Source organism: Somniosus microcephalus, chromosome 13 (genome assembly GCF_052327205.1).
Source record: "Somniosus microcephalus isolate GS21.2 chromosome 13, FLI_Smic_1.0, whole genome shotgun sequence".
In the NCBI taxonomy this organism is placed as follows: domain Eukaryota; kingdom Metazoa; phylum Chordata; class Chondrichthyes; order Squaliformes; family Somniosidae; genus Somniosus; species Somniosus microcephalus.
In genome coordinates this window covers 125,745,489-125,772,215 of record NC_140999.1, presented here as the reverse complement: position 1 = coordinate 125,772,215, position 26,727 = coordinate 125,745,489, and positions in this window count along the sequence as shown.

The window sequence follows — 26,727 nt, the reverse complement described above, 5'->3', positions numbered from 1 at the left end:
CCCTCCGCCAGCTCTCTAGAGGAAAGTCCCCGGGGCTGGACGGGTTGACCGTGGAGTTCCACAGGGCGTTCTGGGACGTCTTGGGGGGCGACTACGCGTGGGTCCTGGGGGAAAGTTTGGCGACTGGGGAGATGCCCCTCTCTTGGCGCAGGGCGGTCATTGTCCTGCTGCCTAAGAAGGGTGATCTCCGCCTCCTTAAGAACTGGCGCCCAGTCTCCCTCCTCAGCACGGACTATAAAATCTTTGCCAGGGCCATGTCTGCTCGCCTTGGCACCGTGCTGGCCCACATGATCCACCCCGACCAGTCCTACACGGTCCCGGGCCGGACCATTCACGATAACATCCATCTGGCCCGGGACCTGGTCCACCACTCCCAGAAGGCTGGTCTGTCGGTCGCCTTCCTTTCCCTGGATCAGGAGAAGGCGTTCGACAGGTTGGATCACGAGTATCTCTTCGGGACTCTGCGCGCATTCGGGTTCGGGACGCATTTTGTCGCCCGGATCCGACTTCTGTACGCCGCCGCGGCGTGTCTGATTAAAGTTAACGGGTCCTTGATGACGCCCCTTTGCTTCAGGAGGGGGTGCGTCAGGGATGCCCCATGTCCGGTCAGTTATACGCCGTTTGCGTGGAGCCATTCCTGCGCCTCTTGCGGAAGAGGTTGACGGGACTGGTTCTGCAAGGGCCGGGCGTGGAGGTGGTCCTCTCGGCTTACGCCGTTGACGTGCTCCTCACGGTCACGGATCCCGCTGACTTGCGGAGGATGCGGGAATGCCAGCAGATTTACTCGGGTGCATCCTCCGCCAAGATCAACTGGGAGAAATGTTCCGGACTCCTGATGGGTCAGTGGCGGGTGGACTCCCTGCCGGAGGAGTTCAGGCCTTTCGCCTGGAGCACCACGCACCTCCTCTATTTGGGAGTCTACCTTAGCCCTGCCGAGGACGCCTGGCCGGCGAACTGGCAAGAGCTGGAGGCCAAAGTCACTGCTCGCCTAGGACGCTGGACAGGACTGCTCCGAGTGTTGTCCTACAGGGGTTGAGCGCTGGTATTAAACCAGCTGGTGGCCGCCATGTTGTGGTACTGGTTGGTCACTTTGATCCCTCCCCCTGCGTTTGTCGCCAAGATGCAGAAGAAGCTCATCGACTTCTTCTGGGACAAAAGGAAGCACTGGGTCTCTGCCGCAGTTCTGTGTCTCCCACTTAGGGAGGGCGGTCAGGCGCTGGTGTGCCTTTGCACCCAGGCTGCGACTTTCCGTCTTCAGACGCTGCAGAGATACCTGTACGTCGAGAATCCTCCGAGATGGTGTGCGCTGGCGACGTTTTTCTTCCGCCAGCTGCACGGCCTCAATTACGACATGCAGCTCCTGTTCGCGAAAGTGGGCGGCAGGCATGCCGGCCTGCAGGAGCTGCCTGTCTTCTACCAGGAACTACTATGGGTTTGGAACTACGTCGCTTCCAGGCGGAGCTCTCCCCCATCAGGAGCGGCGGCTCTCCTTCGGGAGCCGCTGCTCAAGAATCCTCAGCTCCATGAACGCGGTTTCGGGTGGCTGACGGAGGGCAGGGCTGTGCCTGGCAAGGTGACCAGAGTCGGGGACCTGCTCGATGGTGGAGGAGCGGGCTGGATGGCGCCGGAGGAGCTGGCGCGGCGCCTGTCCTGGACCAACGTCCGGCTCGTGGTCGAAGCCATCGAATCGGTGAAAGCGGCACTGGGCCCCGACTCCACTTGGTGTATCGAGGCGGCTCAAGCACGTGGGGCGATCCCGTCCGAGCTTACCCCCGTTCGGACGGAATTCCTCATCGGCGCCCGGCTCCGAAACTCCCCTTGGGAACCGGCGCCTCACAACTTGAGCCCTCTCGAGGAAATACCCTCCATGCCTTTTCATTCCGCGCGGATGGGTTTCCTGTACGGGCTGCTCCTGCACATTCTCCACTTTGCCATCTTCGTCTACCGTCCAGACACGCCTTGACGTGGTGTCTTGCCGACTGGCGGTGGCGGAGGTCCCCAATGGAGGGTTCTCTACGTGGTAGTCCTCCCTTGTTCCATCGGGGACTTGGCCTGGAGGGTGTTGCACGGAGCAGTCCCGTGCAATAAAGTTTTAAGTAGGTTCACGGACTCCCAGGCTGCCTGCATTTTTTGCGGCCTGGAGGAGTCCGTGTTTCACGTTTATATGGAGTGTGAGAGGTTGCAGCCCCTCTTTCACTACTTGAAGGGGCTGCTCCTCGATTTTTGGTTGCACTTCAGTCCCACGCTCTTGATCTACGGTCACCTGGTGCGGAGGGGAGCGGACAGGTTGGAGGACCTCCTTGTGGGCCTGCTCCTGGGCCTGGCTAAAAGAGCCATCAATTGGTCCAGGCAGCGGGCGGTCGAGGGGGTCGTCCAGCCGGATTGCCTGCCTCTCTTCCGCGGCCATGTTCGCGCCCGGGTGGCCCTGGAGATGGAGCACGCGGAGTCCGCCGGTGCGCTTGAGTATTTCCGCGACCAGTGGGCACCGCGGGGACTGGAGTGCATCATCAATCCGGATAACCAAATTTTAATATGATTTGTTAAGTTTTGGTTGAACTTTTGTTTACAGTCAATTTGTTTTTTGTTTTTTTTTGTTTTTTTTTGGTACGAACAAAAAGAGTACCCTCTGTTCAGTAAATACCTATTTTATTGTTCTCCTGCAGTCCATGTATTATTAAGGTGCGGACACTACACAAGGCTTATAATATAAATAGTGGGTCTAAATATGTGTAATGGGACATGATGGACAACAAAATTGCATACGAGATAAGGAAAGGAAAATTGCAAATGCTGGCAATCTGAAATAGAAATAGAATGCAGAGCAGATCAGGCAGCATCTGAAAGAGAAAGATAGGTTAACATTACAGGTAGAACCCTTTGCAAGAACTTTAAAAAGCTGATTGTGCTTAGGCCTACCTGTAAGGACTGGCTAGTACTTACTATCAGTAGAAACTCCAAGGGATTTGGTAACAATGTTCATACAATATGAATTTGCTTGCTGCAGAATTATATATATGTTCATGCCATGGTTATCAAGTCAATGCATGATTCCAAGGATTGCAGTATATAACATTGTAGCTTTTTAGCACTTGCAAAGATTAAAGTAATAAAACAACAAATTACAAAGCTATGTTTTGCATTAGATCTTTGGCAAAATGTTGTTTTTGACAGCCTAGCTGGGAAGTGTGCACCTTTCATGAATAAATATAACTATGCAGATTTATACACAAATAGCAATGGTGTAATTAAATAAGAATCGATGTAATCAAAACAGGTTTTAATTAAAGATATTGAGAGAAGTCTGCCAAAATCTTCAATTTCATATGAAGAGTGATTCATTTAAGTTTCATTATGCCAGACGTAAAGCAAATGAGGAAAAAAAATCCAATTTGTCAGACTCTACACACCCTACTTTAATGTTTCACATTTTTTAAAACCTACATTTCCCCTTAAAGGACTGCTGGTTAGGCCACTGTAGACTCGGAAAAACGGAGCCAGAAAAACAGTCAGCGCACATACCGGGCCAGGGTTGAAATCTAGGTGTGGGACGTCACATCCAGAAATTGGTGCCCCTACTGTGCATTTCGCACCCTATAATCAGGCACAATAGGGTCCTATTTCCCCCCTGCTTTGTGTCCTATTGTATTAGTTTTAGTATTTTTCAAGTAAGACCCTATGAGTGGTTGTCAGCTGTGATGTAACGTTGCACTACCACAATTCTGGCCATGGTCGTCCTGCGGGGCATACCACTATATTATGCTGCAAGAGGAAGTGGAGGATTTGAGGAGATGTGAGAGGGAGATGCATTTACAACTGCCTTTACAGAACCATCATTTTATTCAGACTAATGCACCTTCCTAATTTGCTATATAAAAGAAATCAGGACAGGAATGGCTCTCAGTGGCTATTAAGGTGACCACTACCTTCAACTATTATTCCACTGCTTCTATTCAAGCAGCAGCAAGGGATATCTGGTAAATGCTGCAACTAGCAAGAGGCAGTGACTAGTGCCTTGTTTGCAAGGGCAAAAACCTTCATCAGTTTCTCCATGGAAAATAGCTGGCAGCAGAAAAGACCCCTGCTCTTTTCACCAAAGTGAAGGGCGATAGCACACATGGGGACTGTACAGGCTACAGCAGCCAATCCCATCTCCTACAGGAACCAAAAAGGGGTTCCACTCAATGAATGTGCAGCTGATCTGTGACCATGAGTACAGATTCATTCTGTGAATGGTATTACCCTGGTAGCAAACATCATTCCTATAATTTGAGGAAACTGAAGGTTAACCGCTTCAAACCGTGGTCCGTAAACATCTTGAGACCGTCCCGGACAAGAGTTGAAGAGTGCTGTATTAAGACACACACTCCACTAGAATCACAGTACAGCTGACTATTGGGATGTTAAAGCAAAGGTTTTGATGTTTCAACAGATTGGGGAGGATGTTGCCATACAGCCACAATGCATGAATGAAGGTAGTGGCTTTCTCCATTCTCCCCCACAAATTTTGTAGGGTGTTTGACATACTTTTAAATAATTCTATTACACATTGATGCTCAAATATCAATTTGTAGGGAGTCCCTGAGAAATACAGAACTCTAGGCTCAGCTTCTGAAGGAGAACTGGAAGTGATTGCTATGGCCAATTTAATGGTGAACATTTCTTCCTCAGCAATGTGCCTACCAGTTTCCAGACAGCGAGCAGCAGACCTTTAGCAACTGCTCTCGTCAGATGTCCTAGCCATTAATCCCATTGTACTCCTTGCATGTCAAGCAATTGGCACAGGAATCATTGGGGAAGCTAGGAGGTACAAGAGAGAGAAAGGAACAGAAGGCTATGTTGCTAGGGTGAGATGAAGTAAGGTAGGAGAAGGCTCATGTGGAGCATAAACATCGGCATAGACTAGAATGGCCTGTTTTTGCGCTGTAAATACTATGCAATACTTTTTTTATTTGTTTCTGGGATGTAGGTGTCGCTGGCAAAGCCAGCATTTATTGCCCATCCCTAATTGCCCTTGAGAAGTTGGTGGTGAGCTGCCTTCTTGAACCGCTGCAATCCTTGTGGTGAAGGTACTCCTAAAGTGCTATTAGGGAGGGAGTTCCAGGATTTTGACCCAGCGACACTGAAGGAACGGCGATATACTTCTAAGTCAGGATGGTGTGTGACTTGGAGGGGAACTTGGAGGTGGTGGTGTTCCCATGCGCCTGCTGCCCTTGTCCTTCTAGGTGGTAGAGGTCATGGTTTGGGAGGTGCTGCTGAAGAAGCAAGTTGCTACAGTGCATCTTGCAGATGGTACACAGTGAAGCCACGGTACGCCGGTGGTGGAGGGAGTGAATGTTTAAGGTGGTGGATGGGGTGCCAATCAAGCAGGCTGCTTTATCCTGGATGATGTTGAGCTTCCTGAGTGTTGTTGGAGCTGCAGTCATCCAGGCAAGTGGAGAGTATTCCATCACACTCCTGACTTGTACCTTGTAGATGGTGGAAAGGCTTTGGGGAGTCAGGAGGTGAGACACTTGCCATAGAATACCCAGCCTCTGACCCGCTCTTGTTGCCACAGTATTTATGCGGCTGGTCCAGTTAGCATCCTGATCAATGGTGACCCCCAGGATGTTGATGGTGGGGGATTCGGCGATTGTAATGCCGTTGAATGTCAAGTGGCGGTGGTTGGACTCTCGCTTGTTGGAGGTAGTCATTGCCTGACACTTGTGTGGCGTGAACGTTACTTGCCACTTATCAGCCCAAGTCTGAATGTCATCCAGGTCTTGCTGCATGCGGGCATGGGCTGCTTCATTTTCTTTTTTTTTAAATGCATTTTTATGGGATGTGGGTGGCGCTGGCAAAGCCAGCATTTATTGCCCATCCCTAATTGCCCTTGAGAAGGTGGTGGTGAGCCGCCTTCTTGAACCGCTGCAGTCCTTGTGGTGAAGGTACTCCCACAGTGCTGTTAGATAGGGAGTTCCAGGATTTTGACCCAGCGACGATGAAGGATCGGGGATATACTTCTAAGTCAGGATGTTGTGACTTGGAGGAGAACTTGGAGGTGATGGTGTTCCCATGCATCTGCTGCTCTTGTCCTTCCAGGTGGAAAAGGTTCCGGGTTTGCAAGGTGCTGCCGAAGAAGACTTGGCGAGTTGCAGCAGTGCATCTTGTAGATGGGACACACAGCAGCCACGGTACGCTGGTGGTGGACGGTGTGGATGTTTAAGGTGGTAGAGGGGGTGCCAATTAAGCGGATTGCTTTGTCCTGGATGGTGTCAAGATTCTTGAGTGTTGTTGGAGCTGCACTCATCCAGACAAGTGGAGATTATTCCATCACACTCCTTACTTGTGCCTTGTAGGTAGTAGAAAGGCTTTGGGGAGTCAGGAGGTGAGACACTCGCCCCAAAATACCTAGCCTCTGACCTGCTCTTGTTGCCACAGTATTTGTGTGGCTGGTCCAGTTAAGTTTATGGTCAAGGTGCCCCCCAGGATGTTGATGGTGGGGGATTCGGTGATGGTAATGCCATTGAATGTCAAGGGGCAGTGTTTAGACTCTCGCTTGTTGGAGATAGTTATTACCTGGCACTTCTGTGGCGCAAAGGTTACCTGCCACTTATCAGCCCAAGCCTGAACATCATCTAGATCTTGTTGTATGCAGGCATGGACTGCTTCATTATCTGAGGAGTTGTGAATGGCACTGAACACTATGCAGTCATCAGTGAACATCCGCATTTCTGACCTTATGTTGGAGGGAAGGTCATCGATGAAGCAGCTGAAGATGGTTGGGCCTAGGATGCTGCCCTGAGGAGCTCCTACAGCGATGTCCTGGGGCTGTGATGATTGACCTTCAACCACCACAACCATCTTCCTTTGTGCTAGGTATGACTCCAGCCAGTGGAGAATTTTCCCCCCAATTTAGATTGACTTCAGTTTTACTGGGGCTCCTTGATGCCACACTCGGTCAAATGCTGCCTTGATGTCAAGGGCAGTGACTCTCACCTCACCTCTGGAATTCAGCTCCTTTGTCCATGTTTGAGATCAGGAGCCGAGTTGTCTTCACGGAACCCAAACTGAGCATCAGTGAGCAGGTTATTGGTGAGTAAGTGCCGCTTGGTAGCATTGTCGATGACACCTTCCATCACTTTGCTGATGATTGAAAGTAGACTGATAGGGCAGTAATTGGCCGGATTGGATTTGTCCTGCTTATTGTGGACAGGACACACCTGGACAGTTTTCCACATTGCTGGATAGATGCCAGTGTTGTAGCTGTACTGGAACAGTTTGGCAAGAGGCACAGCTAGTTCTGGAGCACAAGTCTTCAGCACGATAGCTAGGATGTTGTCGGGGCTCACAGCCTTTGCTTTATCCAGTGCGCTCAGCCATTTCTTGATATCACGTGGAGTGAATCGAATTGGCTCAAGACTGGCTTCTGTGATGGTGGGGACCGCAGGAGTAGGCCGATATGGATCATCCACTCGGCATTTCTGGCTGAAGATGGTTGCAAACACTTCAGCCATGTCTTTTGCACTCACGTGCTGGGCTCCACCATCATTGAGCATGGGGATATTCATGGAGCCTTCTCCTTCCGTTAGTTGTTTAATGGTCCACCACCATTCACGATTGGTTGTGGCAGGACTGCAGAGCTTTGATCTGATCCGTTGATTGTGGGATCACTTAGCCCTGTCTATAGCATGCTGCTTCCATTTTTTAGCATGCATGTAGTCCTGTGTTGCAGCTTCCCCAGGTTAGCACCTCATTTTTAGGTATGCCTGGCGCTGCTCCTGGCATGTTCTTCTACACTCCTTATTGAACCTGGGTTGGTCCCCTGGCTTGGTGGTAATGGTAGAGTGAGGGATATGCCGGGCCATGAGGTTACAGATTGTGGTGGAATACAATTCTACTGCCGCTGATGGCCCACAGCACCTCATGAATGCCCAGTTTTGATCTGAGGAGTTGCAAATGGAACGGAACACTGTGCAATCATCAGCGAACATTCCCAAATCTGAATTTATGATGGAGAGAAGTTCATTGATGAAGCAACTGAAGATGGTTGGGCCTAGGACACTGCCCTGAGGAACTCCAGCAGCAATGTCCTGGGGCTGTGATGATTGGCCTCCAACAACCACAACCATCTTCCTTTGTGCTAGGTATGACTCCAACCAGTGGAGAGTTTTCCCATTGATTCCCGATTCCCATTGACTTCAATTTTACTAGGGCTCCTTGATGCCACACTTGGTCGAATGCTGCCTCAATGTCAAGAGCAGTCACTCTCACCTCACCTCTGGAATTCAGCTCTTTTGTCCATGTTTAGACCAAGGCTGTAATGAGGTCTGGAGCTGAGTGGTCCTAGCAGTACCCAAACTGAGCATCGGTGAGCAGGCTATTGATGAGTGAGTGCTGCTTGATAACATTGTCGATGACACCTTCCATCACTTTGCTGATGATTGAGAGTAGACTGATGGGGCAGAGTTGGCCAGATTGGATTTGTCCTAATTTTTGTGGACAGGACATACCTGGGCAATTTTTCACATTGTTGGGTAGATGCCAGTGATGTAGCTGTACTGGAACAGCTTGGCTAGAGGCGCAGCTAGTTCTGGAGCACAAATACTACTATGTAATTGTAATATTATTCTTTTTTTCCCAACAATTTCCCTGAAAGTCATATCTGACCAGTCTGTCTGTCTGATATTCAGTGTGAATGGGGTAGGATGTGCAAGCTCTGCATCATCAAACCTAACATACCCATCAAAGCACTTAGGAGCAATCGTCGTACCATGCATTTCATAATGAGTCAACATATTTTAGATCCAAACTAAGACCCAACCACTTGAGGTTATCGCCCTCCCTCTACAAGTTACTGACGTGCTCCCTTCAAAATATGCAATTGACATTGCAGATGGTGCAAAATAGAAGAATACAATTGATTTTTAAGGGATGGCACAATAATTCTACAGGATCCATTGGCAGTTGCCGTGAAATGATCATGCCCCAAAGGGAGTATATGGAACAATTGAAATATAATCCTAATTCAATTCCAAACTATTGAAAAGGAAATTGAGTGAAAATGGACAGCCATGTAATAATGAAAAATACTTATCTAATAAAAAGCTCTAACAATCAAGTATGATGGAAATTACAGATAAGTTAATATAAAGGGAGTCTCTTCTGTTAAAAATCCATTAATTACAATTTGATGTGAAATAGCCTGTTTGAAGTCAGCATCAAATACTGTGCATTGGAAAGAAAGAAAATGAAGCAGCACACATACTCCATGCACTGTGTCAAAACAGCTAAGGAGGAAGATGAAAGAAATCCGGGCTTCCTTGTAGACCTGATGCTCAACATGTCTAACCACTTGAGGTTGTCGCCCTCCCACGACAAGTTACTGACGTGTTCCCTTCAAAATATGCAACCAACATTGCAGATGGTGCAAAATAGAAGAATACAATTGATTTTTAAGGGATGGTACAATAATTAATTCTAGAGGACCCACTAGCAGTTGCCGTGAAATGATTATGCCCCAAAGGTAGCATATGGAACAATTGAAATATAATCCTAATTCAATTCAACAGCTATCAACAAAGAACTTAGAATGCTGAACTAAATAACCAAAACAGTCAGGTACAGTACAGTACTGTGGTCAGATCACACCTTAAGTGCAGTGTCCCAGTTCTGAGCAATAAGATTCAAAAGAATTCAGATCTTTTGATCTCCCGGCTTGGTGAAGATAGGAGGTGTGAGAGATGTACCAGGCCATGAGGTAACAGATTGTGGTGGCATTCAATTCTGCTGCTGCCAATGGGCCACAGTACATCATGGATGTCCAGTTTGGGGCTGCTACATCTGTTCTTATTCTTTCCCACTTAGCCACACTACACAGTGGGGCGGGTTTCCGCAATGCGAAAGCAAGACTTTGCCTTTGCAAATACTACGCGATGGTTACTCCTAGCAATTCTATCATGGAAAGGCAGCTTGGTGAGGATGAGATCAAGTAAGTTATTCCCTCATGTTGATTCTTTGCCACCTGATCCAGATTCAGTCTGGCAGCTACGTCCTTCAGGACTCAGGCAGCTTGGTCAGTGGTGGTACTGCCTAGCCATTCTCGGTGGTGGACAATAAAGTATTGCACCGACGTACATTTTGTGCATTCAGCGCTTCCTCCAAGTGAGGTTCAACGTGAGTTAACGTGCAAGAAAAAAAATCCCCAACAATGTAATCATAACTTCTGTGTTGCCAGATTGCCTGGCACTAGCCATGATATTAATACAAGCTAAACTCTGATCAAAACAGGAAGTTTCCTGAAGAATGATTGACTGTAATCTGGTTGTTTGGCGAGAACTACACTGGGGAGATCTTATCATTTCTCTTGTGTTGCTTTCTGAAGTAACAGAAGCTGTATCTCAAATCCACAAAGCGGAACATAAGTGTGGAATAACATGGCAGACACTCACACTCACAGTAGAATGTAGCACATTTGGCATTTTGAAAATGCATCTGTTGTTTAGATTTTAGAAGGTAAATCACAACACAGCTTTAAGGCTTGCCAACACTTTCTTGCTTAATACATTCTAGATAAGATGGCAATGCTGTCATGTATTCCTGTAGATCTGCCAGACGTCAATATCAACATATGGCGATAGGGAAAACTCAGGGAAGATGCCAGAATACGATAAGGTGACTCGAGTTGTTCTCATATAAAATCACTTCCCTTAAGGGATACATTGCACAATACTTACAGATAATGCATTGAAATAGAAAAGGGTGATGACCACACTTTTGCACAGAGAGTATGAATTTGCTGTTGCTTCTGGCAAGGCAATGGTCACATTTACTCTTGAGGATTAGACTAGCACAGGGAGGGCAACTTTATCCTCAAGAAAAGATTGACTTCTGAAGGACAATACAAAAAAAGATTGTCTGTTGCCAAACTCTAGGGGAGGGGAGAATTGCTCTGTGTTTTAATGCACTCATTAAATGTGCATTGAGGTACAGCAATTTTCAGTATTGACGGTAAATGCAACAGACAAAAAATGTTGCCATTAAAGTGCTTTGAGACGGGTGGGGAGTTACGATGCACATTAATGCACTGACCTTGTGCTAATGATGTTTCTTCTTGTTAAGAAACAATTAAATTGTTTAGTGCAATATTATGCAACCTTAAACATAGTTTGTGCTAATTGGCCAGAAATGAAACTGGAGCTGAACCATGGGAGGGAGCTGCCAGAGATACTGCTCAGGTACTACCATCAGTGAGCTTGAAGCATAACTGCTTTAAACTTTTACGTCACTGTCAAGAGGCTTCATAGAGGTCCATCAATTTATGATGCATCAGTCACGATTGTTGAATCCGTAAATCTTAAGGTATGGTGTTCTTCAATAACTAGACGGAGGCTGTAGATTAACAATCAACAGGTGTTTACTGGAGGAGGGTAGTCTAAAGACTAGGGCCTAGAAATTCAGTTGGGCGCGCCAGCCGTTAGCGCCTTAGGAGGAGTAGATGTTGAGCGCTAGGCGCTTAGCGCCCGGGCGCAGAGCGATCTGCGCCTCGCCCCAACTTCAGTACACATTTAGCGCCAGCGCAAAGTCTTAGCGCGCGCCCTGCTGCACGCGCAGATCATGACGTCATTTACTAGTGCAATGCCCTTTGTGCGCCCCGAACCGGAACTTCACTCACGCCGGGCCATTGTGCGCCGGGCGGCCCTAACGACTGTGAAGTGGAACGGTACACAGCCGAGGCGGGCCGCGGGGAGCGCTAATTAAAGGGCACTTACCCTGCACTATAAAGGCCAGCCATTTTGCAGCATTCACTCTTGTGCAACGGTTTTTTGGAGAGAGACCAAGGAGGAGAGCTTACTGGTTTGGACCAACACTAGGACAGGTATTTTTGGTTCAGGCCAGAGCTTAGCAATTATCTTTGCCTTCATTGAGAGCTCAGTGTTTGCCAGCATATAATGGGGGCTGCATTGGGTGCCAATGCTGACTTTCAGCCTTATGCCAGAAGGGCTTACAGACGCCGTGAGAGAGTGGCAGCCCTGGCTAGACGCAGAGGGGGCAACAGGCGTCGCCAACTGAGGCCTTACCCACCCAGGGTATACCGCCAGCAGTCCTCCTATCTGACCATGTCTGCCGCGATGTGTGTAAGGAGGCTGCGATTCAGAAGGGAGGTGGTTGCAGACATCTGCCAGCTGCTTCACAGAGATCTGCAGCCACAGCTGATGCGCAGGACGTCTCTGTCGGTGGCAGTGAAGGTGACGGTGGCTCTCAACTTCTATGCCACCGGCTCCTTCCAATCCGCTGCTGGGGACATCGCTAACATCTCCCAGTTTGCCGTGCATTGCTGCATCCGCCAGGTGACCGAAGCCCTTTTCAGAAGGAGACATCAATTCATCTCCTTCCCCATGACCCTGGACAAGCAGCAGCAGCGTGCAGTGGGATTTGCAAGAATAGCGGGCTTCCCCATGGTGCAGGGCTCCATTGGCTGCACGCATGTGGCTTTGCGGGCACCTCTGGAGCATACCGAGGATTACCGCAACCGGAAGGGCTACCATTCCCTCAACGTACAGCTGGTGTGTGACCACAGGCAGCGCATCCTAGCTGTCAATGCCCGCTTTCCAGGCAGCAGCCACAATGCCTTTATCCTGCGACAGACAACTGTGGCTGACATGTTCCAGGCACAGCCTCACCCAAGAGGATGGCTTATCGGAGACAAAGGCTATCCTTTGTGTACCTGGCTCATGACCCCGCTCCGCGCGCCCACGACCCCTGCTGAAGAGGCATACAACGAGAGCCATCAAGCGACTAGGAACATCATAGAACAAACAATCGGCGTCCTCAAGCAACGGTTCCGCAGTCTCGGTCGCTCCGGGGGAGCACTCCAGTATTCGCAGGAGCGAGTCTCCCAATTCATCGTCGTTTGCTGCATGCTGCACAACCTGGCTATCCGCAGGACTCAGGCACTGCCACCTCACGTTGGACCCCCACCTCAGGAGGAGGAGCAGGAGGAGCATGAGGAGGAGGAGGACGAGGAGTACCAGCCCAGGAGGGAGGCAGAAGGTCCAAGGGCCGCCCGTCGGCGGCTTATTGAACGTCACTTCTAGGCCCCCTGTCAGGGAATGGCTTGTGCCAATGAAAGAACATGATTGCAGCCGCTCCGCAAGCCCTCAGCCGGTTAAGGCAACAAACACTTCAAAGATCAAACATGGACAATGTTAATAAATAAAATGCTTTATTGTACAAACTCAGGGCCCTTCCCACATGAAAACCAAAAACAGACGAAACCCCCAAAAAACACTCAAACACATTACTCGCTCCCACAACCTGGAGAGGATTAACAAAACAGTGCAACTAAAATGGCCGTCATCCTCGGCCTTCGTAAAAAACAAACATCACATCCTCGGCCTTCAAAAAACAAACATCCAATTCTCGGCCTCAAAAAACAAACATCCAATTCTCGGCCTCAAAAAACAAACATCCAATTCTCGGCCTCAAAAAACAAACACAACTGGCCACACATTCGACTTTTTGGCCCGCTAGGGCAATGCCTTGGCCATCTTTGTGTGGCCCCTGCCCGCCCTGCTGCTCCTCCTCAAAGTAAGGCCATTGGCTGCTGCAAGGCTGGGGGCAGGCTCCAGAGGGGCACATGTCGTGACGGCAGATGCCCTTGGGGGTCGGCCTAGTCGAGGTCTGGCCGTCGAGCGGGCGGCTGTTGAATGCTGCAGCTGTGGCTGGCCAGCATCAGTCGCTGCAGCAGCTCCTGGCAGCTCCACTGGGGGAGTGGCAGTGGCGGCTGGAGGAATGGGGCAAGCTGGCGGATGGCAGGCGCTCGCTGGTCACCTGAGACACTGGCACTCGCCCGGGCCAGCACTGCAGCATGCGCACCAATCTGCCGAGGGACAGACCGCTGTGCTGCTGCAGCGCGCCGGGTGCCCTGGCGATGCCTGGCTGACACAGCGAGTGTGGCAGCAGTGAGTGCCCGTGTTGACCTGTTCAGTGACCTCATCAGAGCACCCAGTGACTGCATGACACCACTGATCAGCTCCCCATTCGCTGCCTGAGCTGCCCCGAATGCCGCCCGACTCGCTGCCTGCTCTGCCCCGAATTCCGCCAAACTGATGGCCTGTGAGACCCCGACATCGGTGACACTCCGAGAGACGGACTCGATGGCCTCAGGCAACTGTGCGTCTACCCCCATGAGCTCCGTGTGCCGGCGCTCCGAGTCCGCGGACAAGTCCTCGAGGCGTTCCATCTCCTCGGCGAAGACCATCTCCGGACTGGAGGCCGGACTCTCCCTCTGGGGAGAAGGCTGCCGAGCTGGCCGACCCTTCCTGCGTTGCTGGACGCCGCTGGGCCCAGCAATTGGACTCCCCTCCGACCCTTCCCCCCTCTGGGGAGAAGGCCGCCGAGCTGGCACCCCCCTCCCGTGTTTCTGCAGGCCGCAGGTCCCATGAGCTCCCCTCCCCTCCGACACTTCTGCCACGCTCCCCTCCAGGGAAGACGTGTCCCCTACATTGGCATGGGTTGCCACGGCTGAGGGTTCCCCTGATGGGCCGCCTTCCTCTTGCTCCTCCTCCTCCTCCTCTTCTGAGGGGCTGTCACTGGCAACTTCAGGGACCTCCTCCTCACCATCTGAAAGCAGGAAGGCACAAGAGTAGCTTTAGATTGAGGAGAGGGCGTCAGCGAGGGAGGCATGAGTGGTGGCATTCAGCGCATTGGTCGGACAGTGGCAAAGGATGTAGATCTGATGCGCAAGTGGGACGAGAGAGGTCCAAACATTGATGTCCTTACCATTGGTGCCCAGAACAGGGTCGGCATCTCCACATGCAACGGGGCCAATCACCCGGCCACCCATGATGCGCTCCACGCGATGTTGCAGCTCGGTGAGCGGCTGGATCTGGGGTCGGCCTCCCCCGGTCGCAGTCCGGCTCTTCCTATTATTGGCCAGCTTGGCCTGCAAGAGAAAGGACGGCCTCTAAGTACAGTGTGTAGCCCTGATCTTGTGTGCACTGCCTCCCATGGTGGATTAGCTTAGCCAGTGTGTTAAGTGCAGAATGTGCAATTGATGTTCATGCCTGTCCCATAGCTGCTGGATGAGGGCTGGCCATTAGGGCTTTCAGGTCCCTTTGCCCATAATGTGAGGTGCACATGCAAGGATGAGGAGGACACTGGAAAGGGTGCTCACCCTGACAATCCGAGTGAGGTCATTAAACCTTTTGCAGCATTGGACACCGGTCCTGGGGACCTCGCTGTTGGCTGACACCTTGCTGGCGACATGCCTCCAGGCTCTCCGGTAGACGCGGACCGGCGCCTTCCTGCCATTGTCCGGGTACAAAAGATGGCGCCTCTTCTCCACACCACCAACCAGCACACTCCGATCACACTCTGAGAAGCGCTGCGCTCGTTCACGGGCCTTCTGCATGGCTTCAGGTGCTATTTGGGTCCAGCAGCAGTGTTCAGGCCTAGCTGCAGGGCTCCACTATCCAGGGCGTGGCAGCAGACCAAGTCGACCCTTCCCCCTTAAGAGCTGGCCGGCGCCAGGGTGTCTGCTGTCAATCACGAGATGGCCACACCTGCGCTGCGCCCGGCCTCGGCGCTCTCGCTCAGCACCTCCAGCTTAGCGCCTAAAGAGAGGCGTGCAGCGCCAGTTTTAGCGCTCGAGCAAACTCTTAGGGCGAAGCTAATGAATATCGGAGAAGTGGCCTCGATTTGGCGGCGGGCGCAAACTTTAGCGGCCGCCCGACTTTACCGCCCCAAAAGTGGCTACAATGAATTTCTAGGCCTAACAGTGCAGATGCCTGCTCAAGGCTTACATAAAGGTGTGGTCACTGCCGGTACTACAGTATACAGGAGCTGTAAAAGTAGTTCTCTCTTAAAGGTACATACACTACAATTCCTCCCCTTTTAGATTAACAGTACCATAACATTCAAATAACAGTTAACACTTTAACATGCACATTTAACTGAAATAGTCCATTTATAGATTCAGTCTTTGGGGCGGCTTCCTGATCCTTTCTGGATAGCGCCTTTCCTGAGTGTCTTGTTCTTGGTGCGGAGGCGATTCTGGCCCCCTTTCGTCGGTTAGTTCATCAGTTTTCACTGCTACTGTTTCTGGGGTAGATGCTACCGGTATGTCGGGTTCCTGCACTTTGAAGCCCACACACAAACTTGTCCCTTAACGTATCTGCTAGTCCCATTCCAAACTGGCAGTGTTTCGATAGCTTGCGCAGTTCCGTTAAATACTCAGCATTACTTTCGTCTTTCTGCTGGTTCCTTTTGGGGAACTTAAATCTTTCTGCTATCAGCAGCGGTGTGGGGTTTAAGTGGTCCTGTAGGATTTCCACTATGCTTTTGAAATCCTTATCCACTGGCTTCTCTGGGGTTATTAGGTTTCGCAGTAAGCCATATGTTTTTGCACCCATGGAATTCAACAAAACCAGTGCTTTCCTGGCATCTGGCACTTCATTCGCCTTGCAGTACACCTCAATGCGTTCCACATATGTCGCCCAATCTTCGACTTCATTGTCGAACGCAGTGACACTGCCACCCTTCGGCATCCCTGGGTGTGGTTAGACTTTCTAAAATGGCGTCTCCCACGCTTTCCTTTCTTCCCGCGCTCGCCCTTCTTCTCCGCTGCGGCTTCAAAAATGGCATCTCCTGCGCTCTCCCTTCTTCTCCGCGGCTCAAATGGCGCGCTCTCCCTTCTTCTCCGCGGCTCAAATGGCATCTCCCGCGCTCCCTTTCTTTCCCCGTGGATGCTGCTCCGCCCTTGAGCCCTGGCTGCGCTCTGCGCGTTCTCCTGTGCACCTCTCTCGTTGCCGCCGCTCGGTCCTTAACCCCGGCTGTGCTTTACCCTCTCTCTCTTTTTGTTTTCCATCGACGTCGCTTGGCCTTCAACCCCCGGCTGCGCCCTGTGCGCTCTACCCTCTCTCTTACCCCGTCGACGCTGCTCGGCCTTTTCTGTGCTGTCAGTCGGCTCCAGACGACGCTGTCCGGGAAGGGTCTGTGCTGTACCTGTTGTCAGTCTGTTGCTGGATTGTCGTGGCTGGAGAACCAAGCCCAGCTCTCAACAGCCTCCCCTGCGATGTTCACTCTCTCTGCCGGATGACTGGGCGGTTGCTCGTGGTCGACGCCCGTGCTTCTGCCCTCGACTTTCTTCCACCGTCCTCCCGGAGCGAATCCTTGGAAGGAAATGCAGAGTTGCAGGTAGATTCGAATCGACCTCGTCACCACTGTTGAATCCGTAAATCTTAAGGTATGGTGTTCTTCAATAACTAGACGGAGGCTGTAGATTAACAATCAACAGGTGTTTACTGGAGGAGGGTAGTCTAAAGACTAACAGTACAGATGCCTGCTCAAGGCTTATATACAGGTGTGGTCACTGCCGGTACTACAGTATACAGGAGCTGTAAAAGTAGTTCTCTCTTAAAGGTACATACACTACAACGATCCTCTATTTTGATGTCATGACACCCCATTTTGGCATACCAGGAGATATATCCATTATCAACATAGGGCAGCAACAACAACAGGAGAGGCAAATTTGTTTTTGCAACAGGTTTAGCATTCCCAAGGTATAATGGCCCGGATATTCCAAGCCTGCTTTTACCAGGATAAGAGTTGAAAAAAAGTTTTTAAAACAAATTTCAGTCATTTATCAATTAAAAATACTTTAAAAAAAGATAAGTTTATTTTTAGCCCTGTAAAAACTTTAATTATTTTTTTCAAAAAATTAAATTTTTGTTTAAAATATTTAATTTGTTGTAATTTCAACTAATTTTGAAAATGTGATAAAAAAAATTATTTAATGTTTTGAAGTGTTTTTGGGGTGATCTCCATTCATATATTTGACAGGTCTATCGGTCAAGTGTATGAAGGGAGATTCCCTTCTTTGATTGGCTCCCCATGGCCCACATGATCCCAGGGACGCTTGCGAACCTCATACGCCTCTGGGATACGTAGGCCCTGCGCACTTGGCATTTGAGAGGCCCAGGAGTGGAACTATATGCACCTCGGGAGCCCTCAGATAAGTGCATAGATTTTTTCCAGATCGGAGGCTCCTGCATGCGGGAGGCCTCCGATCGGAAAATACGGTCCATTGACTGCACCCACGTGGCATTCATGTTCACACTGAAAATGCATTATCCTTCCTAAATAACAAGGATAGTACACCCTCAATGATGGTAAAACATAAATCAACACCCATCAAACTTGTTCCTCAACTACATCTGGAACTCCCCTCATAAATTTGACTCATTTTGTTACCTGGTGGATCATTCCAAATGCTTCTCACCTTTCGAGTAAAGAAATCTTTTTAAAGATCTATTTTAAATATACTTTTCATCAATTTAAATTGACATCCCCTTGTGTACTGGCCTGACTGACAAAGAACTTCTCCTTCGCCCACCGACTTCCCAGTGTCTTTGTCCAAATGTTATGGAGCTTACTCCTTGTGCCCATTTAATGGTTGCATTCCCCATCTGCAACACTGATTATGAATAACTAATTCCATTGCAATGAAAATAAAGACTGCTGATTAATTCAAAATTCAAGTTCACTTGGGCTTCCCATTGTGATAATGCTTTCAGATGGATGCTGTGCAGAAATCACATCATTTTTCTCTCAGATACTCAAGATGTGGAATGGTGAGAGAGAGATGTGAGATTGGGAGGTGGGGGGGAGAGTGGATATGGTGAGCTCTCATGTTTATATTAACTATCTCGCTCATCTCTTCATTTATAGTGCGTGGACATGGACAGTGTGGAGGTGAGTCATGCTTCCAGCATTATTTCAAGATTTGCATGGCTCCTTGCGCCTTAATTAACCTTGGCCAGCCTCATGAGGCTACTAAAATGTCTCCAACTTCACTCCTTCCCCTATCTCTGTCAACATCACCTCCAAGGAAGCTCCCGAGGACCTTGGGGCCCTGACCACAACAGACTCTCGCAGCGCTAGTCAACTATCTGCCATTCGCCTCTCCCTGTGCTCTTGCTCTGCCTCTGCAAACTTAATGATTGGTTGCCAATGGGCCCTTTAAGCTGAAACAGCCTTTTAACTGCTCCAGCTACATTGGATTTTCTTCCCTCCCAGTGATGGGGAACCATCCAGCAGTGGGACTCCCTCTTTGAACCCAATCTACATATTAAATTAGGGCCCTCCAGGAAAATATTGTCAGATGCGGGTGGAAGGATGTCTTGCCCTGCTATGTTTCCAGTGGGCCAAGGAAACTCCAGGGGCTAGATTTTCAGTTGCTTGCGCCAGCAGTTAGCGCCTTAAGAGAAGTGATTTTCGGGCGCTATGCGTGTAGCGCCTGGGCGCAGCGCAGTTTGCGCCCCGCCCCAAATTAAGTTGCCCGTTAGTGCCGGCGCAAAGTTTAGCGGCCGCCCGGATGCGCGCGCAGAAAATGACGTCACATCCTCGTGCAACGCCCTTTGGCCGCCCCGAATCCAAACTTCAGTTGGACCGCCCCATTGTGCGGCTGGCGTCCAGAGCGTTTGTAAAATGGAACGCAACACACCCTGGGGAGCGCAAATTAAAGGGCACTCGTACAAAAGGCACTCTGCATGTGTTGTGTGGAAGTAAGCAGTGTGTTGTTGTGAACGGTCTATTTATGTTTCCGGGCACCACCACCACCACCACCGCCGCCACCGCCACCACCACCACCACCACCTCCTCCTCCTCCTCCTCCTCCTCCTCCTCCTCCTCCTCCTCCTCCTCCTCCTCCTCCTCCTCCTCCTCCTCCTCCTCCTCCTCCTCCTCCTCCTCCTCCTCCTCCTCGACTTTGCATTTGAAAAAAATACATGCACCCTTCCCCTTTAAGAGCTCACTGGCACCAGAGTGTCTGCCGTGCGCTGCGCCCGAGCTCGGGTGTTGCGCTCTCCACCGCCGGCTTAGCGCCTAAAGATACTAGTGGAACGCCTCTTTTAGCGCTCCACCAACCTCTTAGGGCGAAGCCACTGAATTTCCGGCAACGGGGCGCTACTTTGGGGCGGGCGATAACTTCGGGCGGGCGCTAAGCTTAGCGCCCCAAAACTGTCTATACTGAAAATCTAGCCCTAGGCCTTATAATCCCAACATTCTATTTGCTCTTTAAATTGGTGCTCCATATTGTCCCAACATTGAAAGTGATGAGTCTATTGTCACTCCCAGGTCCCTATCAAAGTTTCCATCCGTTAGTTCTATTCCCTTCATTGTATATACTATGGGCTAGATTTTCAGTATAGGCAGTTTTGGGGCGCTAACTTTAGCGCCCGCCCGAAGTTAGCGCCCGCCCCAAAGTAGCGCCCCGTTGCCGGGAATTCAGTGGCTTCGCCCTAAGAGGTTGGTGGAGCGCTAAAAGAGGCGTTCCACTACTCTCTTTAGGCGCTAAGCCGGCGGTCCAGAGGGATAGCGCCCAGGCGGGGCGCAGCACGGGTGCGGTCATTTTTGCACTGACAGCAGACCCCGTGGTGCCGACCAGCTCTTAAAGGGGGAAGGGACGAATTGGTCTGCTGCCACGCCCTGCACACTGCAGCCTTGCAAAGAGGCCTCAACACTACTGCTCAGCCCCAGGGAGTCATGGCAACGCCAGAGAAGGCCCGTCAGCGTGCCCTGCGCTTCTCAGAGGGTGATCTGGACATAATGGTCACAGCTCTGGAGGTGAGGCGCAAGATCTTGTTTCCAGAGAGTGGGAGGAATCCAACCCACCACGACTACACCAAAGCCTGGAAGCAGATCGCCCAGAGGGTGACGTTCACCGGCGAGGCCCCCAGGACCCACAAACAATGCCGTAAGAAATACAACGATCTGACCAGGATTGTGAGGGTGAGTAGCCTTTCCAGTCTCCTCCTCATTCTTGCATGTACACCTGACATGATGGGCAAAGGGACCTGAAAGTCCTTTTGGCCAGCCCTCAGCCAGCAGCATTGGGACAGTCATGAGCATCAAATGGCCATTCGGCACTCTACACTTTGGCCAAGCTATTCCACCATGGGAGGCAGTGGACAGTACATCAGGGCTTCACTCTGTCCAAGCTATTCCACCATGGGAGGCAGTGCACACTACATCAGGGCTTCACTCTGTCCAAGCTATTCCACCATGGGAGGCAGTGCACACTACATCAGGGCTTCACTCTGTCCAAGCTATTCCACCATGGGAGGCAGTGCACACTACATCAGGGCTTCACTGCGCACTTACAGCCCGTCCTTTCTCTTGCAGGCTAAAGTAGCGTTTAATCGCCAGGCCCGTGCCAGGGGTGGCCGCGCCAAGCTGCAGAAGCTCACTCGGCTGGAGGAGCGCGTGTGTGTGCTCATGGGAGCCCGTGTGATTGTCCCCACAGCGTGCGGTGTATCCGACCCTCCACTGCCCGGCAATGGTAAGGACCTCGCCTTTTGGCCCTCTCGCGTCGCACTGGCCCATCCGAGCTACCTCCTTTGCCACTGTCCCACCAATGCGCTGAATCCCACCAGTCCTAACTCCCTCGCTGACGCCGTCTCCTCACTCTGAAGCTACTCTTGTGCATTCCTGCTTTCAGCTGGTGACGACCAGGACCCTGAGGCTGCCAGTGACAGCACCTCCGACCAGGAGGAGGAGGAGGAGCAAGCCGGACCTTCGGGGGAACAGTCACGTCCCGCAGGAGAGGAGGAAATGCTTGACACCTCCTCACTGGACGAGTGCCTGGAGGAACTGTCGCAGGGCAATGCAGCTTCTGGGACCAGTGGCGTCCAGCCACCCAGCAGCCGTGCGCGTGGCCCGCGGCCTTCCCCCCAAAGGGGGGAAGGATCAGAGGGGAGTGCTGCTGCTCGGCACACTCGCCGTCACCAACGCGGCAAGGGTCCCCTAGTTCGGCCCCCTCCTCCCCAGCGGGAGAGTCGCGACTCCAGTCCGGACACCTTCACTTCGGAGGAGGTGCGGAAGCTCGATCAGATGGCCGACGACTCGGACCGGCGCCACACGGAGCTCATGAGCGTGGTGGGGCGCATGCCTGAGGCCATCGAGTCGCTGGCGACCAGTGTGCGCGAGTTCGGGGCAGCAACTGCCGCGACTGGCCGCATGCTAACTGATGCCGTCAAGACCCTGGCGGATGTGATGCGCGCGCACACCAGGACCACAGGGCCACTCACTGCTGCCACACGCGCTGTCTCAGGCAGGCATCGCCAGGGCAGGCGCCGCGCTGGACCATCCCAGCAAGCCGGCCATCGGCTGATTGCTGCGGATCCTGCAGTGCGGGCCCGGCCGAGTGCCACCGCGCCACAGCACCAGCCAGCGCATCCCAGACGCCAGCTGGCCCACATTGCGCCATCCGTCGCCGCCATTGCCCCTCTGGGGCGTCGACGGCAAGCGGCTGCAGCTGATGGTGGCCAGGCTCAGGTGCGCCACTCAGCAGACGGCCCCTCGAGGCCCAAACGCCGTGTAGGCCGCCCCCCAGCGGCATCTGGCGGAAGGGCATCTGAGCCTCAGGCGCCTTCCCCCAGCCTCGCAGCAGCCACTGGGCAGAGCTTGCGAAGGAGCAGCAGGCAGGGCAGGGGAGGCAAAATGCTGGCCAAGGTCTCGCCCTCGCGGGCCACTCAGTAGAGGGTGTGGCCAGCTTTCCTTTAATATGGCGGTGGCCATCTTTATTTTGCCCATGGTTGTGCTTTTGGAGGGCTTTTTTTTTGCGTTAGGCCGACGTTGAGGCCCGGTTTCAATAAAGGTGGAGTGGCTCCTCCCCAGTTTGTGCGAGTGAGTCGTTTGTTGGGCTTTTTGTGGGGCCCGTTTATTGTTTTTGGGGATTCATGTGGGAAGGGCTTTTCATTTTTGTGCAATAAAAAATTATCTTTATTCATGCAGTCTCCATGGTTGTTCTTCTTAGTGTTTGTTGGCTTCGCCGGCTGAGGGCTTGCGGAGCGGCTGCATTCATCTTCCCTCATGGCCCCTGGCCATTCCCTGACAGGGGGCTTAGAAGTACCGTGTAATAAGGTGGCGTCGTGCGGCCCTTGGCCCTGGTCGCTCCCTCCTGGGAACGTACTCCTGCTCCTCCTCCTCCTCCTCATGCTCCTCCTGCTCCTCCTCCTGAGGTGCTGGTCCAACGTCAGGTGGCAGTGCCTGAGTCCTGCGGATAGCCAGGTTGTGTAGCATGCAGCAAACCACCACAAATTGGGAGACCCGGTCCGGCGAATACTGGAGAGCTCCTCCGGAGCGATCAAGGCAGCGGAACCGCTGCTTGAGGACCCCAATAGTTAGCTCGATGATGTTGCGGGTGGTTTGATGGCTCTCGTTGTAGGCCTCTTCAGCAGCGGTCCTGGGCGCGCGAAGCGGGGTCATGAGCCAGGTGCACAAAGGATGGCCTTTGTCCCCGATGAGCCATCCTCTTGGGGAAGGCTGTGCCTGGAACATGTCATGCACAGTACTCTGCCGCAGGATAAAGGCATCGTGGCTGCTGCCTGGGAAGCTGGCATTGACTGCCATGATGCGCTGCTTGTGGTCACATACCAGCTGCACATTCAGAGAATGGTAGCCCTTCCTGTTGCGATACTGCTCGCCATGCTCCAGAGGGGCCCGCAAAGCCACATGCGTACAGTCAATGGCGCCCTGCACCAAGGGGAATTCCCCGAGTCTGGCAAATCCCAATGCGCGCTGATGCTGGCTCTCGAGGGCCATGGGGAAGGAGATGAATTGGCTTCTCCTTCTGAACAGTGCTTCGGTCACGTGGCGGATGCAGCGATGCGCGCCATACTGGGAGATGTTTGCTATGTCCCCAGCAGCGTATTGGAAGGAGCCGGTGGCATAGAAGTTCAATGCCACCGTCACCTTCACTTCCACCGACAGAGACGTCCTGCACCTGAGCTTTGGCCGCAGATCTCGGCGAAGCAGGTGGCAGATCTCTGCAATCACCTCCTTTCGGAATCGGAGCCTTCTAACACATCGCGCGGCACTCATGTTTAGGTAGGAGCGCTGCTGGTGGTATAGCCTGACTGGGTAAGGCCTACGTGGCCGACGCCTGTAGCCCCCTCTGCCTCTAGCCAGGGCTGCCCCTCTCACAATGCGTCTGCGAGCCCTACGGATATGGCGCTGCAGCTGCGCGTTGGCACCCCATGCAGCCCCCATCAAATCCTGGCAAACAGTCTAATTTCCAAATGGCCACTTGCAGCGCTATTGCCTGAGTCCAAAAATACCTGGCTCTTGCTGCTTGAAACCAGTTAGCTATCCTCCTTGTTGTGTCTCCAGAAATGCGTTGCACAAGACTGTTTTCTGAAAAAAGGATGGCCTTTATACTGGAGAGGACGTTCCCTTTAATTAGCGCCCCCCGGGGCCCGCGCTGGTTGTGTTGCGTTCCTTTTTCCAAACGCTCCGGCCGCCCGCCGCACAATGGGGCGGTCCGACTGAAGTTTGCAATCGGGGCGGCCAAAGGGCGTTGCACGAGGATGTGACGTCATTTTCTGCGCGCGCATCCGGGCGGGCGCTAAACTTTGCGCCGGCGCTAACGGGCAACTTAATTTGGGGCGGAGCGCAAATTGCGCTGCGCCCGGGCGCTACACGCATAGCGCCCGGAAATCACTTCTCTTAAGGCGCTAACTGCTGGCGCAAGCTACTGAAAATCTAGCCCAATATGTTTTTTCAATAGGTAATGAATAATACTTAGAAGTAACTGTAGGGCTCTAATCAAAAGTGATTCTGAGTTTCCCAGGAGCAGAGGAAGCAATAAACTGGCCACTTGCTGATTAAATCCTGGGGGCAGATAAGGTGTTTATTGGAGTTTTGCTGGAGATGTGGATCTTGGGGTAAAAATTCAGTTGGTTTGCGCCTCCCGTTAGCACCTTAAGAGGGTGCTAATGGAGCGCAAAGTAACTAGCGCCCGGGCAAGGCATTCTCTGCGCCTCTCACGGAATTGACCGGACATTTTGTGATGGTGCTAAACAATACCGCACGATCTTCTGCGCACGCAGATCTTGACGTCATTCGAGAGTGCAACACCCTTGTGATGCCCCGGAACGGAAATTGAGTGGCGCCCCCCCTCCTTTCTGCCTGGTGCAACCAACGACAGGTACACTGGAATGCTTCCCAGTCGCTGTGGGGCTGGGGGGGGGCACTATTTAAAGGGGGCCTCTTCCTGGCTTTTGTGTGGTAGCCATTTATGCACCACTCGTTCTGAGAGAGAGAGAGAGATTTTGAGAGAGACAAAGAGAGAAAGAGAGGGCTAGATTTTCAGTATAGACAGTTTTGGGGCGCTAACCTTAGCGCCCGCCCGAAGTTAGCGCCCGCCCCAAAGTAGCGCCCCGTTGCCGGAAATTCAGTGGCTTCGCCCTAAGAGATTGGTGGAGCGCTAAAAGAGGCGTTCCACTCCTATCTTTAGGCGCTAAGCCGGCGGTCCAGAGGGATAGCGCCCAGGCGGGGCGCAGCGCGGGTGCGGTCATTTTTGGACTGACAGCAGACCCCGTGGCGCCGACCAGCTCTTAAAGGGGGAAGGGACGAATTGGTCTGCTGCCACGCCCTGCACACTGCAGCCTTGCAAAGAGGCCTCAACACTGCTGCTCAGCCCCAGGGAGTCATGGCAACGCCAGAGAAGGCCCGTCAGCGTGCCCTGCGCTTCTCAGAGGGTGATCTGGACATAATGGTCACAGCTCTGGAGGTGAGGCGCAAGATCTTGTTCCCAGAGAGTGGGAGGAATCCAACCCACCACGACTACACCAAAGCCTGGAAGCAGATCGCCCAGAGGGTGACGTTCACCGGCGATGCCCCCAGGACCCACAAACAATGTCGTAAAAAATACAACCATCTGACCAGGATTGTGAAGGTGAGTAGCCTTTCCAGTCTCCTCCTCATTCTTGCATGTACACCTGACATGATGGGCAAAGGGAGCTGAAAGTCCTATTGGCCAGCCCTCAGCCAGCAGCATTGGGACAGTCATGAGCATCACATGGCCATTCGGCACTCTACACTTTGTCCAAGCTATTCCACCATGGGAGGCAGTGCACACTACATCAGGGCTTCACTCTGTCCACGCTATTCCACCATGGGAGGCAGTGCACACTACATCAGGGCTTCACTCTGTCCAAGCTATTCCACCATGGGAGGCAGTGCACACTACATCAGGGCTTCACTCTGTCCACGCTATTCCACCATGGAAGGCAGTGCACACTACATCAGGGCTTCACTCTGTCCACGCTATTCCACCATGGGAGGCAGTGCACACTACATCAGGGCTTCACTCTGTCCAAGCTATTCCACCATGGGAGGCAGTGCACACTAGATCAGGGCTTCACTCTGTCCACGCTATTCCACCATGGGAGGCAGTGCACACTACATCAGGGCTTCACTATGTCCAAGCTATTCCACCATGGGAGGCAGTGCACACTACATCAGGGCTTCACTGCGCACTTACAGCCCGTCCTTTCTCTTGCAGGCTAAAGTAGCGTTTAATCGCCAGGCGCGTGCCAGGGGTGGCCGCGCCAAGCTGCAGAAGCTCACTCGGCTGGAGGAGCGCGTGTGTGTGCTCATGGGAGCCCGTGTGATTGTCCCCACAGCGTGCGGAGTATCCGACCCTCCACTGCCCGGCAATGGTAAGGACCTCGCCTTTTGGCCCTCTCGCGTCGCACTGGCCCATCCGAGCTACCTCCTTTGCCACTGTCCCACCAATGCGCTGAATGCCACCAGTCCTAACTCCCTCGCTGACGCCATCTCCTCACTCTGAAGGCACTCTTGTGCATTCCTGCTTTCAGCTGGTGACGACCAGGACCCTGAAGCTGCCAGTGACAGCACCTCCGACCAGGAGGAGGAGGAGGAGGAAGCTGGACCTTCGGG